We start from the raw sequence: 17362 nt of genomic DNA on the forward strand, positions 1-17362 counted from the left end.
CACAAAAAAATCACAAAAGGAAGATACGGGGAAGAACAGCCAGGACATTTTGTTTTCAGAAAACCAGTTTTGTGCATTCTCAGTCTGGAACCTACTACGCCTTACTCCTTGGGTATTTTGATATGAAATTTTTACCCGACATTCATCATTGTGCCTACTGAGTTTTGGATGAGATTTGAGCCCCAAATTCGTCCCACAAGATTTGCAATAAATATTTTATTAATCACTGCCAGAGCTGAAAAGGAAGGTTCGTATGTGTGTGAAACTTTTTGATTTTATTTCCTAGGTGAATACTCTCCCGTTTGACCAGAAATCTATCGTGTTTTGTCCCAATTTCAGTCGAGATTGTTACATGGAATTTCACGAAAAAATATTTTGAGAGATTTATTCAGAAATTTTGTGGAAACCAAGGCTATCCTCTACGAAAACATGTGAAATTTTGCCCTACTTTCTGCGATTTTATTTTGGGTCCATATTGCGCTGAAAAAATTCACACAAGTACCCCCATATGTTGTTTGCACTCAGGTAAGGAGGCACGTCCATAAACAAATCACAAAAGGAAGATACGGGGAAGAAAAGCCATGACGTTTTGTTTTCGGAATACCAGTTTAGTTCACTCTCGGTGTGGGATCTACAACGCCTTACTCCTTCGGTATTTTGATCTGAAATATTTACTAGACATTCGCCATTGTGCCTACTAAGTTTTGGGTGAGATTTGAGCCCCAAATTAGTCTCACAGTTGATTGACTCAAGCATAAAAGACTCGTGTGTTGTCTCAGAAGTACTGCGATGCACCCATGTTAGTCTCTTGTGCGTGCAACAATACCCGGATGATAGGCCAACCATGAGCTCGGTTATTCAAATGTTAGGGAGTGAGATGGAACTGGTTGAGCCAAAAGAGCCTGGTTTCTTTCCAACAAGAAGGATTTCGAACCAAGGAAAATTGAGCTCAAATCTAAACCAAAAGACTTCAAATACTGAATTAACCATTACCTCAAAACCTGTTTAGATAATTACGTATAAAATTCATCAAAGGTTTTAAAATGATATTACTTTCTTCTATGGGCAGAAAAACTGATATTGATAGCATAAATGATACATGCTGTGTAATAAATAAAGGCTTCACTGCATGAGATAATCCTAGCCACAAATTCCATGTTAGTCTACTACTGGTGCAACAATAACTAGAGGAACTTCATTATTTGAATTTCGTGTTAGTCTGCTTCTTTTAGGAACTTCATTATACCAACTTGAATTTCGGAATCTGTATTCTTCTGACCAAAGCGGCCCAAGTGAGCTGTATGTATTAATAGCATTTTTTACATCATTCTCATTCTCACAAAATGTTATCCGGTTAAAGCCTTCACTTAATTTGGGAAGTTGTTTATGTTGAAGCATTCTGTTCACAACTGAAGCAGCTTTTCCACCCTATAAATTTCCTTCATGCCCAGTTTGTTTGACTGATCGAGAAATACAAAGCTTAGCAGGAAGATCAAGTACAACTGCATGGACATCTATTTGGAGTCCACCATCAAGCTTGTAAATTCTGACCGCTGTTCTCTGTTAAGATTGCACCTATCAATAAATACACTCTTCCCATCCTGCTTTACCATTTCCAATAGTGTCCTAAAACAAATGAATAAACAGTATAACCAGTGTTAGAGAGATCCAAGGCTTTTGGTTGAGCCTGTTCTTTCTCTCTCTCTCTCAGTAGAGTTGAAGCAAATGGTGAGCCTTGGAAAAAGAGTAAATTTACTGTCATTGTCATTAGTTTTACCAATAACAGTACCCGTGTGCACACAAAGATAAGGTTGTGTACATCGAACCCACAACAGAACCCCACAATCTCTCCACGTATGGTGGTAACATGGCAAACCAAGTCTATCCTTTACCAAAACTTGTGAAATTTCGCCATACTTTCTGCGATTTTATTCTGGATCAGTATTCGGCTGAAAAAATTAACACAAGTACCCCCATATGTTGTTTGCACCCAGGAAAGGAGGCAGGTCCATAAACAAATCACAAAAAGAAGATACGGGGAAGAAAAGCGGGGACGTTTTGTTTTTGGAAAACCAGTTTTGTGCACTCTCGGTCTGGGACCTACTACGCCTTACTCCTTCGGTATTTTGATCTGAAATTTTTACCAGACATTCGTCATTGTGCCTACTGAGTTTTCACTGAGATTTGAGCCCCAAATTCGTCCCGCAAGATTTGAAATAAATTATTTATTAATCACTGCCAGGGCTGAAAAGAAGGTTCGTTTGTGTGTGAAACTGTTTGATTTTTTTTGTAGGTGAATACTCACCCATTTGACCTAAAATCCGTTGCGTTTTATGCAAAATTCAGTCGAGATTCTTACGTGGAATTTCACGAAAAAACTAGTTCGGGAAATTTTTTTCAGAAATTTTGTGCAAACCAAGGCTATCCTCTACCAAAACTTGTGAAATTTCAGCCAACTTTTTGCGATTTTTATTCTGGGTCTGTATTGTGCTGAAAAAATTCACACAAGTACCCCCATATGTTGTTCTCACCCAGGTAAGGAGGCACGTCCACAAAAAAAATCACAAAAGGAAGATACGGGGAAGAACAACCAGGACGTTTTGTTTTCGGAAAACCAGTTTTGTGCATTCTCGGTCCGGGACCTACTACGCCTTAATCCTTGGGTATTTTGATATGAAATTTTTACCAGAATTTCGTCATTGTGGCTAGTTTTGACTGAGATTTGAGTCCCAAATTCGTCCCACAAGATTTGAAATAATTTTTTTATTAATCATTGACATGACTGAAAGGAAGATTCGTTTGTGTGTGAAACTGTTTGATTTTTTCCTAGGTGAATACTCACCCGTTTATCCCTGAATTCTGTCGCGTTTAGTCCCAAATTCTGTCGCTTTTTGTCCCAAATTCTTTCGCGTTTTGTCCAAAATTCTATCGTGTTTTGTCCGAAATTCAGTTGAGATTCGTACGTGGAATTTCACAAAAAAACTAGTACGGGAAATTTTTTCAGAAATTTTGTGCAAACTAAGGCTATACTCTACCAAAACTTGTGAAATTTCACCACACTTTCTGCGATTTTATTATGGGTCCGTATTGCGCTGAAAAAATTCAAACAAGTACCCCCATATGTTGTTTGCATCCAGGTAAGGAGGCACGTCAATAAAAAAAAAATCAGAAAAGGAAGATACTTGGGAAGAAAAGCAAAGACGTTTTATTTTCGGAAAACCAATTTTGTGCACTCTCGGTCTGGGACCTACTACGCCTTACTCCTTGGGTATTCTGATCGGAAATAAATACCAAACATCCGTCATTGTGTCTACTGAGTTATGGCTCACATTTGAGCCCTAAATTCGTCCCACAAGATATGGAATAAATTTTTTATTCATCACTGCCAGGGTTGAAAGGAAGGTTTTTTTGTGTGTGAAACTGTTTGATTTTTTTTGTGGTTCAATACTCATCCGTTTGACCTGAAAATTATTGCGTTTTGTCCCAAATTCAGTGCAGATTCTTATGTGGAGATTCAGGAAAAAACTATTTCGGGATAATTTTTCAGAAATTTTGTGCAGACCAAGGCTATCCCCTACCAAAACTTGTCAAATTTCGCCCTACTTTCTGCAATTTTTATTCTGGATCCGTATCGCGCTGAAAAAATTCACACAAGGACTTTCATATGTTGTTTGCACCCAGGTAAGGAGACACGTCCATAAACAAATCACAAAAAGAAGATACGCGGAAGAAAAGTCGGGACGTTCTGTTTTTCGGAAAACAAGTTTTGTTCAGTCTGGGTCTGGGACTTACTACGCCTTGCTCCTTGGGTGTTTTGGTCTGAAATTTTTACCAGACGTTTGAAACTGTGTCCATTGAGTTTGGGCTGAGATTTGCGCCCCAAATTCGTCCCACAAGATTTGCAATAAATTTTTTATTGATCACTGCTAGGGTTGAAAGGAAGGTTCGTTTGTGTGTGAAACTGTTTGATTTTTTTCGTGGGTGAATACTCATCTGTTTGACCTGAAATTTGTCGCGTTTTGTCCCAAATTCAGTGGAGATTCTTATGTGGAATTTCAGGAATAAACTATTCCAGGAGAATTTTTCAGAAATATTGTGCAGACGAAGGCTATCCTCTACAAAAACTTGTGAAATTTCGACCTACTTTCGGCAATTTTTATTCTGGATCCGTATCGCGCTGAAAAAATCCACACCCGTACTTTCATATGTTGTTTGCACCCAGGTAAAGAGGCACGTCCATAAACAAATCACAAAAAGAAGATAAGCGGAAGAAAAGCCAGGACGTTCTGTTTTCGGAAAACCAGTTTTGTTCAGTCTGGGTTTGGGACATACTACGCCTTACTCCTTGGGTGTTTTGGTCTGAAATTTTTACTAGACGTGCGAAACTATGTCTATTGAGTTTTGGCTGAGATTTGAGCCCCAGATTCGTCCCACAAGATTGTAAATTTTTTTTTATTGATCACTGGCAGGGTTGAAGGGAAGGTTTGTTTGTGTGTGAAACTGTTTGATTTTTTTAATGGGTGAATACTCATCCGTTTGACCTGAAATTTTTCACGTTTTGTCCCAAATTAAGTGGAGAATTTTTCAGAAATTTTGTGAAGACGAAGGCTATTCTCTACCAAAACTTGTGAAATTTCGCTCTACTTTCGGCAATTTTTATTCTGAATCCGTATCGCGCTGAAAAAATTCACACAAGTACTTTCATATGTTGTTTGCACCCAGGTAAGGAAGCACGTCCATAAACAAATCACAAAAAGAAGATACACGGAAGAAAAGCCACGACGTTCTGTTTTCGGAAAACCAAATTTTTTCAGTCTAGGTTTTGGACTTACTACGCCCTACTACTTCAGTGTTTTGGTCTGACATTTTTACCAGACGTTCGAAACTGTGTCTATTTAGTTTTGGCTGAGATTTGAGTCCCAGATTCGACCCACAAGATTGGCAATAAATTTTTTATTAATCACTGGCAGGGTTGAAGGGAAGGTTCGTTTGTGTGTGAAGCTGTTTGATATTTTACGTGGGTGAATACTCATCCGTTTGACCTGAAATTTGTTGCGTTTTGTCCCAAATTCAGTGGATTCTTACGTGCAATTTCAGGAAAAAACTATTCCGGGAGATATTTTCAGAAATTTAGTGCAGACCAAGGTTATACCAAAACTTGTGAAATTTTGCCCTACTTTCTGCAATTTTTATTCTGGAACCGTATCGCGCTGAAAACATTCACACAAGTATTTTCATATGTTTTTTGCACGCAGGTAAAGAGGCACGTCCATAAACAAATCACAAAGAGAAGATACGCGGAGGAAAAGCCAGGTCGTTCTGTTTTTGGAAAACCAGTTTTGTTCAGACTTGGTCTTGGACTTACTACACCTTACTCCTTAGGTGTTTTGGTCTGAAATTTTTACCAGACGTTCAAAACTGTGTCTATTGAGTTTTGGCTTAGATTTGAGCCCCTGATTCGTTCCACAAGATTGGCAATAAAGTTTTTATTGATCATTGCCAGGGTTGACAGGAAGGTTCGTTTGTGTGTGAAACTGTTTGATTTTTTTCGTGAGTGAATACGCATTCGTTTGACTTGAAATTTTTCGCGTTTTGTCCCAAATTAAGTTGATATTCTTACGTGGAATTTCAGGAAAAAACTATTCTCAGACAAGTTTTCTGAAATTTTGTGCAGACCATGGCTATCCTCTACCAAAACTTGTTAAATTTAGCCTTACTTTCTGCAATTTTTATTCTGGATACGTATCGCGCTGAAAACATTCACACAAGTATTTTCATATGTTTTTTGCACGCAGGTAAGGAGGCACGTCCATAAACAAATCACAAAAAGAAGATACGCGGAAGAAAAGCCAGGTCGTTCTTTTTTCGAAATACCAATTTTGTTTAGACTCGGTCTGGGACTTACTACACCTTACTCCTTAGGTGTTTTGGTCTGAAATTTTTAATAGACGTTCGAAAATGTGTCTATTGAGTTTTTGCTGAGATTTGAGCCCCAGATTCGTTCCACAAGATTGGAAATAAATTTTTTATTGGTCACTGCCAGGGGTGAAGGGAAGGTTCGTTTGTTGGTGAAACTGTTTGATTTTTTTCGTGGGTGAATACTCATCCGTTTGACCTGAAATTTGTCGCGTTTTGTCCTAAATTCAGTGGATAATCTTACGTGGAATTTCAGGAAAAATCTATTTTGGGAGAATTTTTCAGAAATTTTATGCAGACCAAGGGTATCCTCTAAAAAAAATTGTGAAATTTCGTCCTTCTTTCGGAAATTTTTATTTAAGATGCATATCGCGCTGAAAATATTCACACATGTATTTACTACGCCATAGTCCTTGGGTGTTTTGGTTTGAAATTATTACTAGACGTTCGAAATTGTGTGTATTGAGTTTTTGGTGAGATTTGAGCCCCATATTCGTCCCACAAGATTGACAAGAATTTTTTTTTATCACTGCCAGGGTTGAAGGGAAGATTCGTTTGTGTGTGAAACTGTTTGATTTTTTTCGTGAGTGAATACTCATCCGTTTGACCTGAAATTTGTCGTTTTTTGTCCAAAATTCAGTGGAGATTCCTATGTGGAATTTCAAGAAAAAACTATTGCGGGAGAATTTTTCAGAAATTTTGTGCAGACCAAGGCTATCCTTTACCAAAACTTGTGAAATTTCGCCCTACTTTCTGCAATTTTTATTCTGGATCCGTATCGCGCTGAAAAAATTCACACAAGTACTTTCATATGTTGTTTGCACCCAGGTAAGGAGGCACATACATAAACAAATCACAAAAACAAGATATGCGGAAGAAAAGTCAGGACGTTCTGTTTTCGGAAAACCAGTTTTGTTCAGTCTAGATCTGGGACTTACTACGCCTTACTCCTTGGGTGTTTTGGTCTGAAATTTTTACCAGACGTTCAAAACTGTGTCTATTGAGTTTTGTCTGAGATTTGAGCCCTTGATTCGTCCCACAAGATTGGCAATAAATGTTTGATTGATCACTGCAAGAGTTGAAGGGAAGGTTCGTTTGAGTGTGAAACTGTTTGAAATTTTACGTGGGGTAATACTCATCCGTTTACCTGAAATTTGTTGCGTTTTGTCTCAAATTCAGTGGAGATTCTTACGTGGAATTTCAGGAAAAAACTATTCCGGGAGAATTTTTTAGAAATTTTGTGCATACCAAGGCTATCCTTTACCAAAACTTGTGAGATTTCGCCCTACTTTCTGCAATTTTTATTTTGGATCCGTATCGCGCTGAAAATATTCACACATGTATTTTCATATGTTTTTTGCACGCAGGTAAGGAGGCACGTCCATAAACAAATCACAAAAAGAAGATACGCGGAAGAAAAGTCAGGTCGTTCTGTTTTCGGAAAACCAGTTTTGTTCAGTCTGGGTCTGGGACTTACTACGCCTTACTCCTTAGGTGCTTTGATCTGAAATTTTACCAGACGTTCGAAACTGTGTTTATTGAGTTTTGGAACAGATTTGAGCCCCAGATTCGTCCCACAAGATTGGAAATAAAATTTTTATTGATCACTGCCAGGGTTGAAGCGAAGGTTCGTTTGTGTGTGAAACAGTTTGATTTTTTGTGTGGGTGAATACTCATCCGTTTGACTTGAAATTTGTCGCGTTTTGTCCTAAATTCAGTGGAGATTCTAACGTGGAATTTCAGGAAAAAACTATTCCGGGAGAATGTTTCAGAAATTTTGTGCAGACCAAGGCTATCCTCTACCAAAACTTGTGAAATTTTGCCCTACATTCGGCAATTTTTATTTTTGATCCGTATCGCGCTGAAAAAAATTCACACAAGTACTTTCATATGTTGTTTGCACCCAGGTAAGGAGGCACGTCCACAAAAAATCACAAAAAGAAGATACGCGGAAGAAAAGCCAGGACGTTCTGTTTTCGGAAAACAAGTTTTGTTTAGTCTGGGTCTGGGACTTACTACGCCTTACTCCTTGGGTGTTTTGGTTTGAAATTTTTATCAGACGTTCGAAACTGTGTCTATTGAGTTTTGGGTGAGATTTGAGCCCCATATTCGTCCCACAAGATTGACAATAAATATTTTATTGATCACTGCCAGGGTTGATGGGAAGGTGTTGTTGTGTGTGAAACTGTTTGATTTTTTTCGTGAGTGAATACTCATCCGTTTGACCTGAAATTTGTCGCGTTTTGTCCTAAATTCAGTGGAGATTTGATATGATTCCAATAAGAAGATAGAGATGATTCTTTGACATTTTATGGAATCAACTTGAGTTGGAGATTGAATAGGCACTTTTATAGAAATGGATCAATGTTCTATGTTTCAAGAACTCACCAAAACTTGCACAATTACACCAAAACTCACATGGAAGTCCATTTCTTGCCAATTGAACCGATTAAATTGCTTAAGAATGTAAATGAACCGATTAAAATGCTTGACAATTGAAATGTACCGAACAAAAGCAAGTAAGAATGAAGATGAACCGATTAAACTTAGTAACAAAGAAGATGAACCGAACAAAATAGCAAAAGAAGCTAAAATACCGAATAGAATTGCAAGAAAAGGCCCAAGACATGTTTTAGGAGTTCATATGGACATGGAGATGAACGAATTAGATGGAAAAGAGAGAAGACTTATGTGGTTGAAGAACTTGGTTGATGAACACGCCACTTGAAGTGTGAATGCTCCAAGATAAGTGTGAAATGCCGCCACTTGAGGAACCAAGGCACTTAAGATGAGACTAGGAATAGGAGAAGGCAATTCTCACTCACTCAATCACCAATTTGGGAGAGTTTCATTACTTCAAAAATCAATTCTATTATTTGAAGGACCTAAGCCCTCCTTTTATAGGAGCAAGGGCTGGTCATTAGGCTTACAAAGCTTGCACCACAAGCTAACCAAAAGTCCCTTAAGCCAACGCCTATAGTGAGTCATGAAGAGTCACCTTCTAGAAAATTCTAAACTAATGCCTAAGGATGCTTTACAAAAGAGGTATCTTTAGGTTTCCCTCTTAACACCTTCCTAAACACTATTCTATATTATTTACAAATTTATACAAAAGAAACTATAAAGAGAGATATTAATTGAAGCCTATTCTTGAAAACTTGTAGACTTCTTTGGTTTTAGGCTTGGTCCTCTCTTTATTTTATGTCTTCTTTAAATTTTGAGAAGACTAGAAGGAAGAACTTCAAATGTGTGGGTGAATGCTCATCCGTTTGACCTGAAATTAGTCGTGTTTTGTCCCACATTCAGTGGAGATTCTTACGTGGAATTTCGGGAAAAACCTATTCCGGGAGAATTTTTCAGAAATTTTGTGCAGACCAAGGCTATCCTCTACCAAAACTTGTGAAATTTCGCCCTACTTTCTGCATTTTTTATTCGGGATACCTATCGCGCTGAAAAAATTCACAGAAGTACTTTCATATGTTGTTTGCACCCAGGTAAGGAGACACATCCATAAACAAATGACAAAAATTAGATACGCAGAAGAAAAGCCAGGACGTTCTGTTTTCGAAAAAACTGTTTTGTTCAATCTAGGTCTGTGACTTACTACGCCTTACTCCTTGGGTGTTTTGGTGTGAAATTTTTACCAGACGTTCAAATCTGTGTCTATTGAGTTTTGACTGAGATTTGAGCCCCAGATTCGTCCCACAAGATTGGCAACAAATGTTTTATTAATCACTGCTAGGGTTGAAGGGAAGGTTCGTTTGTGTGTGACTCTTTTTCATTTTTTTCGTGGGTGAATACTCATCCGTTTGACCTGAAATTTGTCGCGTTTTGTCCCAAATTTAGTGGAGATTCTTACGTGGAATTTCAGGAAAAAACTATTCCGGGAGAAGTTTTCAGAAATTTTGTGCAGACCAAGGTTATCCTATCCCAAAACTTGTGAAATTTCGCCCTACTTTCTGCAATTTTTATTCTGGATCCGTATCGCGCTGAAAAAATTCACACAAGTACTTTCATATGTTGTTTGCAACCAGGTAAGGACGCACGTCCATAAAATAATCAAAAAAAGAAGATACGCGGAAGAAAAGCCAGGACGTTCTGTTTTCGGAAAACAAGTTTTGTTGAGTCTGGGTCTGGGAGTTACTACGCCTTAATCCTTAGGTGTTTTGGTCTGAAATTTTTACAAGACGTTTGAAACTGTGTCTATTGAATTTTGGCTGAGATTTGAGCTCCAGATTCGTCCCACAAGATTGGAAATAAATGTTTGATTGATCACTGCAAGGGTTGAAGGGAAGGTTCCTTTGTGTGTGAAATTGTTTGATATTTTACGTGGGTGAATACTCATCCGTTTGACCTGAAATTTGTTGCGTTTTGTCCCAAATTCAGTGGAGATTGATACGTGGAATTTCAGGAAAAAACTATTCCGGGAGAATTTTTTCAGAAATTTTGTGCAGACCAAGGCTATCCTCTACCAAAACTTGTGAGATTTCGTCCTACTTTCTACAATTTTTATTCTGGATCCGTATCGCGCTAAAAACATGCACACAAGTATTTTCATATGTTTTTTGCACGCAGGTAAGGAGGCACGTCCATAAACAAATCATAAAAAGAAAATACACAGAAGAAAAGTCAGGTTGTTCTGTTTTCGGAAAACCAGTTTTGTTTAGTCTGGGTCTGGGACTTACTACGCCTTACTCCTTAGGTTTTTTGGTCTAAAATTTTTACCAGACGTTCGAAACTGTGTCTATTGAGTTTTGGCTAAGATTTGAGCCCCTGATTCGTCCCACAAGATTGGAAATAAATTTTTTATTGATCACTGGAAGGGTTGAAGGGAAGGTTCGTTTGTGTGTGAAACTGTTTGATTTTTTTCGTGGGTGAATACCCATCCTTTTGACCTGAAATTTGTCGCGTTTGGTCCTAAATTCAGTGGAGATTCTTATGTGGAATTTCATGAAAAAACTATTCCGGGAGAATTTTTCAGAAATTTTGTGCAGACCAAGGTTATCCTCTACCAAAACTTGTGAAATTTCGCCCTACTTTCGGCAATTTTTATTCTGAATTCGTATCGCGCTGAAAAAATTCACACAAGTACTTTCATATGTTGTTTGCACCCGGGTAAGGAGCCACGTCCACAAAAAAATCACAATAAGAAGATACGCGGAAGAAAAGCCAGGACGTTCTGTTTTCAGAAAACATGTTTTGTTCAGTCTGGGTCTGGGACTTACTACGCCTTACTCCTTGGGTGTTTTGGTCTGAAATTTTTACCAGACGTTCCAAACTGTGTCTATTGTGTTTTGGGTGTGATTTGAGCCCCAGATTCGTCCCACAAGATTGGCAATAAATGTTTTATTGATCACTTCAAGGGTTAAAGGGAAGGTTTGTTTGTGTGTGAAACTGTTTGATTTTTTACGTGGGTGAATACTCATCCGTTTGACTTGAAATTTTCGCGTTTTATTCCAAATTTAGTAGAGATTCTTACGTGGAATTTCAGGAAAAAACTATTCCGGGAAATTTTTTCAGAAATTTTGTGCAGACCAAATCCTCTACCAAAACTTGTGAGATTTCACCCTACTTTCTGCAATTTTTATTCTAGATCCGTATCGCGCAGAAAACATTCACAAAAGTATTTTCATATGTTTTTTCCACGCAAGTAAGGAGGCACGTCCATAAAAAATCACAAAAAGAAGATAAGCGGAAGATAAGCCAGGACGTTCTATTTTCGAAAAACCAGTTTTGTTCAGTCTGGGTCTGGGAGTTACTACGCCTTACTCCTTGGGTGTTTTGGTCTGAAATTTTTACCAGACGTTCGAAAATATGTCTATTGAGTTTTGGCTGAGATTTGAGACCCAGATTCGTCCCACAATATTGGAAATAAATTTTTTATTCATCACTGCTAGGGTTGAAGCGAAGGTTCGTTTGTGTGTGGAACTGTTTGACTTTTTACGTGGTGAATACTTATCCGTTTGACCTGAAATTTGTCGCATTTTGTCCCAAATTCAGTGGAGTTTCTTACATGGAATTTTAGGAAAAAACTATTCCGAGAGAATTTTTCAGAAATTTTGTGCAGACCAAGGCTATCCTCTACCAAAACTTGTGAAATTTCGCCCTACTTTTGACAATTTTTATTCTTGATCCGTATCGTGCTGAAATATTCACACAAGTACTTTGAAATGTTTTTTGAACCTAGTTAAGGAGGCACGTCCACAAACAAATCACAAAAAGAAGATGCGCGGAAGAAAAGCCAGGACGTCCTGTTTTCGGAAAACAAGTTTTGTTCAGTCTGGGTCTGGGACTTACTGTTAGAATGTATGGCCTTAAACGAGAGGGGGGTGAATTGTTTAAGAAGGATTTTAGAAATCTTTTAAGCTTAGAATGAAAATTCTTTGAGAAAACATTGATTAAGAATTCAGTTTTTCAAAACAAACAGCAAAAGCACAAAGCTGAAAAAACAATCGGTTGTTTTAGCGAAACAATCGGTTGTTTATACCAGTTTTAAAATGACAAAACTGAATTTAAAGAGATAGGGACAGAAAAATTGTACACAGTTTTTTTATACTGGTTCACTCCAAATCCATAGCTACATCCAGTTTTCTCAGAACCCTGAGAAAATCCACTAAGTAATCACACCTTGATCACTTACACAACAACCAAGAGAATGACCTGGAAAACCTCAAGAAACACACTCTCCTTGGCCAACACTGAGATTGCTGATCTTGAACACCTCAAGAACACACAGCCAATCTCAGCAGAAACACACAAACGAATTGTTCAGCAATTTACAAAGATTACACTTGTTACAGATGAATATCTGAAATCAATACAAGTAGAATCCTATTCCAGCACCTTGATCAATCACAACTCTTAAGCAATCTCAAAACTCTTTGAAAAACTCTTAGTTAAAAACTTTGTCTCAAGATTCTTTGATACTTAAAACAGTTTTTCTGAATGTAGTCAAAGATATAGTTTGTTATCAAATCTTAACAAACTCTTAATTGCATTTAAAACTGATTGGTCAAAGCATTTAATGTCTGGAGTGTATTCAGTTAAAGCATTTAAAGCTCAGTGAAAGAAAACAGTTTTTTTGTTATGTTTTCAAAACAAACAAATCGATTGTTTCTACGAATCAATTGGTTGTTTTGTTACTTAACAGATTTCACCATTCAAAAACAGTTTTCAAACTTTCTCAAAACACCTAAGTGTAAACAATCAGTTGTTTCGACAAAACAATCGGTTGTTTCAACTTAGTTTGAAAAACACTTTACTTTGTTTAAAGATTGAGATGCTAATTCCTTGAGATTTAATCTAAGGGTGGATTACAACATTAAACTACCCCAGAACAAAGCTTAAACCAGCACAACAACAACAAGCAAAGCAGAGGCTTCAACATTCTTCAAAGGATTTGGATTCTTCAAAACATTGAACACCAATTGGTTCATCAATCTCCCCCTATTTGATGAAGACAAATCCCTGGTGCTTGTGTTGTACTGATTAAATCTGAAGCAGTTCCTGCAGAAAAAGCATTTGTACTATCCAAGGCTTCTTACAGCAGCAAGTTAGATTTCAACTTATTCAAAGTATAAAATATAATAAACAATCGGTTGTTTACACGAAACAATCGGTTGTTCCTATCAGCAGCAGCAGAAGATACTTTTATATCAGAGATTTAAACATTTTATGCATATAAGACATACAAGAACCAATAATTCTCCCCCTTTTTGTCTTCACAAATAGACTTGAACATGTATCAAAAACAGATTTAAGAGAGATTATTAAGTTCAAGAATACCTAACTCATTTCTTAAGAAGAAAAACCTCTCTTTTGGTAAAGGCTTTGTGAAGATGTCAGCTAGCTGCAGTTTGGTCTCCACAAACTTCACTTCACAGTTCCCATTTTGCACATGATCTCTGATGAAATGATGTCTTATTTCAATATGTTTGGTCCTTGAGTGCTGGATTTGATTTTTGGTAAGATTAATTGCACTTGTGTTATCACACATCAAAGGAACTTTGCTGATTTGTAAACCAAAATCTGCAAGTTGTTGTTTAAGCCATAGGATCTGTGCACAGCAGCTACCAGCAGCTATATACTCTACCGCAGCAGTAGAGAGAGCAACACATGCTTGCTTCTTGCTATGCCATGAGATTAGGCTTGAGCCAAGAAGGTGACAAGTGCCACTTGTGCTCTTTCTATCTAGCTTGCAACCTGCAAAGTCAGAATCTGAATAACCAATTAAATGTATTGGAGAATGAGAAGGATACCATAGTCCTACAGATGATGTTCCTTTGAGATATTTCAGAATTCTTTTTGCAGCTTTGAAGTGTGACTCTTTAGGATTTGCTTGATATCTTGCACATAGACACACCGCAAACATGATGTTCGACCTACTTGCTGTTAGATAAAGCAATGATCCAATCAAACCTCTGTATTTTGTTTGATCTATACTCTTTCCAGCAGCATCCGCATCCATCTAGCAGCTTGATGGCATTGGAGTGCTTGCCTCTTTGCAATTCTCCATTTCAAACTTTTTGAGAATCCCCTTGCAATACTTTGATTGACTTAAGAAAATCCCATCCTTTGTTTGTTTAACCTGCAATCCAAGAAAGAAGGACAGTTCTCCCATCATAGACATTTCAAACTCACCTTTCATTGCAGCCACAAATTCTTCACACAACCTATCTTGTGTAGCACCAAAGATGATGTCATCAACATAGATTTGCACAAGAATTATTTCTGCATTTGACTTCTTGATGAAGAGAGTCTTGTCTACCATTCCTCTTTCATAACCATGTGATAGCAGAAAGTTGCTAAGTCCCTCATACCACTGCCTTGGAGCTTGTTTCAGTCCATACAAAGCTTTCTTCAACTTGAAGACATGGTTGGGATACTTGTGATCTTCAAAACCCGGTGGTTGATCTACATAGACTTCCTCATTGATGTAGCCATTCAAGAAGGCACTCTTTACATCCATTTGGAAGAGTTTAAAACCACTCATACAAGCAAAAGCCAGCAGCAGCCTCACAGCCTCCAATCTAGCCACAGGAGCAAAGGTTTCACCATAGTCTATGCCCTCTTCTTGATTGTAGCCTTTGGCAACTAGCCTTGCTTTGTTTCTAGTGATCACTCCATCCTCATCTAGCTTTTTCCTGAAAACCCATTTTGAACCAATAATATTCATTTCATTAGTTTTAGGGACAAGAAACCATACCTCATTTCTTTCAAACTGATTTAGCTCTTCATGCATAGCTTCAACCCACTTCTCATCCTTGAGAGCTTCCTCAATCGACTTTGGTTCAATTTGAGAAACAAAAGCTGTGTGCCTGCAGTAGTTTGAGATTGAGCTACGTGTGGAGACACCTTCCTTTATCTGCCCTATGATGTTATCCACTGACAGATCTCTAGGAATCCTCCACTCTTTGGGCAGCTCACTCTGTTGCAGAATTTGAATCGGTTGTTTCTGCGAATCAACCGGTTGTTTTTCTGCACAGATATCCAGCTTCTCCAAACTGATGCTCTGTTCATCTTCCTCAGCACTGATCTTTGGGTTCTGTCAGATTCTGCGATCTACCTCATCAAAGACAACGTGAACTGATTCTTCTACAGTCATCAACCTTTTGTTGTAGACTCTATATGCATGGCTTGTGAGTGAATAACCAATGAAAATACCAAGGTCAGCTTTCTCATCAAATTTTCCCAAGCTTTCCTTTCCATTGTTGAGCATGAAACAGCTGCACCCAAAGACTTTTAGGTGACAAATGTTGGGCTTCCTTCCATTGAAGAGTTCATATGGAGTTTTCTTCAAAATGGGCCTTATAAGCACCCTATTCATCACATAACAAGAGGAGCTCACTGCATCTTCCCAAAAATACTTAGGAAGTGATGATTCACTAAGCATTGTCCTTGCAAGCTCTTCAAGAGACCTGTTCTTCCTTTCTACAACTCCATTTTGCTGTGGTGTTCTTGGAGCAAAGAAATTGTGTAGAATCCCCAACTTCTCACAGAACTTGACAAACTTCTCATTTTGAAATTCTCCTCCATGGTCACTTCTTATGGAACCTATGTTGTTGTTCTTTGTGTTTTGAAGTCTTCTTGTGAGCTTTTTGAATGCAGCAAAGGCATCACTTTTTTATTCCAAGAACAAGGTACAAGTGTACCTAGAGAAATCATCAACAATAACAAAAGCATAATAATTTCCACCAAGACTCATAGTTCTAGAGGGTCCAAAAAGATCCATGTGAAGGAGTTCAAGAGGTCTCAATGAAAAGACAACATTTTTGGTTTTAAAAGAACTTTTCACTTGTTTCCCTTTTTGGCAAGCTTCACAAATGTGATCCCTCTCAAACTTGAGTTTTGGCAGTCCAATCACAAGATCTTTTGATATTAGCTTGTTTAAATGATTCATGTGAATATGAACAATTCTTCTATGCCAAAGCCAAGATTCATCTTGCTTGGATAGAAGAGATCCAATTGAACATGGTGAAGAGATATCTAGAAGATACACATTATTAACTCTCTTACCTACCAACATTACCTATTTGGTGTTTGGTAGACAAATTTCACATGTGTTTGTCTTGAACATCACTTGATACCCCTTGTCACATAGTTGGCTAATGCTCAGAAGATTATGTTTTAGGCCTTCAACAAAGAACACATCATGAATCACCAAGATGCTCTCATCTCCTATGGATCCTCTCCCTAGAATTCTTCCTTTGTTGTTGTCTCCATAGGTGACATGACCCTCTTGCTTGAAGGATATTCTCAGGAACTTTGATTTGTCCCCTGTCATATGCTTGGAGCATCCACTGTCCAAGTACCAAAGTTGCTTGCTTTCCTCCAAGATTTCCTACAAAAAAGATTTTCAAGTACATAGGTTTGGTCCCCTTATGAATGTGGGTCCATCTGGTTTATACTCATCAATATAAGCTTTATTTTTCTTGGGAATCCACTTCATAAGCCCTTTAGGAACAACATGTTTTTTGATTTTACAGAATCGCATAGAATGACCTCTTTTCATGCAATAGAAGCATGTAACAATCGGTTGTTTCGATGGTCCAATCGACTGTTTTTCTGGCATTTTCGAAAATGATTTTGAAAATCTATCTTGCTTGTTTTGTGGATTAAAACCCAATCCAGATTTTCCAAAAACACAATTTTGAGATGCTAGCACACTCTCAAAGTTTGATGGGCCTTTAGAAAGCTTATCCACTGTTTTAACAAGATAGTGGACCTTCTATTCAAGATTTTCGCAATTTTCACAAACTAGAGTATCACACTTGCAAGAGGAGTTTTTGTAAATGATTTCCAGATTTTCAAAATCCATTTTTGAATTTTCTAAATCCTCTTCCAGTGCCTTTACTCTGTTTTCAAGCCAGCTATTCTTTTCTTTCAACCGATTGTTTAAGAGAGCCAATCGCTTGGCTTCTTCATGCGTTTCTTGAAAGGCTTGAAG

Source organism: Phaseolus vulgaris, chromosome 11, assembly GCF_051622355.1.
Source record: "Phaseolus vulgaris cultivar YP4 chromosome 11, ASM5162235v1, whole genome shotgun sequence".
Classification (NCBI taxonomy): Eukaryota; Viridiplantae; Streptophyta; class Magnoliopsida; order Fabales; family Fabaceae; genus Phaseolus; species Phaseolus vulgaris.